Source organism: Triticum dicoccoides, chromosome 1A (assembly GCF_002162155.2).
Source record: "Triticum dicoccoides isolate Atlit2015 ecotype Zavitan chromosome 1A, WEW_v2.0, whole genome shotgun sequence".
NCBI lineage: Eukaryota > Viridiplantae > Streptophyta > Magnoliopsida > Poales > Poaceae > Triticum > Triticum dicoccoides.
The window spans coordinates 220,874,153-220,875,153 of NC_041380.1; positions in this window are offsets into that span (position 1 = coordinate 220,874,153).

A 1,001-nucleotide genomic window follows, 5' to 3' on the forward strand; every position below is an offset into this window, starting at 1 on the left:
ATCCTACTTGGGGTGGGTGGACTCCCCCCCAAGGCTGGCGCACCAAGGGGACTCCTTCCCCTCTGGTGCCTGCCCTTCGTCTCCCCTCCAACCTATATATACTAGAGGATTTCACCCTATTGGATACACAAGTTTTGGATCCTCTAGTTGATCTAGTTCTAGTTCTAGTTGGTCCTAGTTGACTAATTAGAGTTAGCCCTAGCCACCTCTAATCCTCATAATTAGAAGCCCAATGTGGTTCTAATCTTCTCCCTCTAATTCTCCGGCGTCGATTAGCTCTGGACGGCGAAGCATTGCCGGATCGTGAAAACCGTACGCTTGCAACCAAGTAGAGAGGCCGTGCTTTCGTCCTATGTTCGAGGGATCGTTCGAGGGCGGTTCGCGGGATCGTCATCGACGTTTGAGGGACTCCAAGCACAATCCGCACCGATTCGTCTGCTGCACTCCCGGAGTCGGTAACGATCGTTGATCACAACCCATTATGCATCTTCATATTGTTCCTGTCGGGGAACATAGTAATTTCAAAAAATTTCCTACGCACACGCAAGATCATGGTGATGCATAGCAATGAGAGGGGAGAGTGTGTCCACATACCCTCGTAGACCGAAAGCGGAAGCGTTAGCACAACGCGGTTGATGTAGTCGTACGTCTTCACGATCCGACCGATCAAGCATCGAACGCACGACACCTCCAAGTTCTGCACACGTTCAACTCAATGACGTCCCTCGAACTCCGATCCAGCCGAGCTTTGAGGGAGAGTTCCGTCAGCACGACAGCGTGGTGATGATGATGATGTTCTACCGATGCAGAGCTTCGCCTAAGCACCGCTACTATATGACCGAGGTGGATTATGGTGGAGGGGGGCACCGCACACGGCTAAAAGATCTAAGAGATCAATTGTTGTGTCTTTAGGGGGTGCCTCCCTCCCCGTATATAAAGGAGTAGAGGAGGGGGAGGGGTCGGCCACCCTTGGCGCGACCCATGAGGAGTCCTACTCCCAC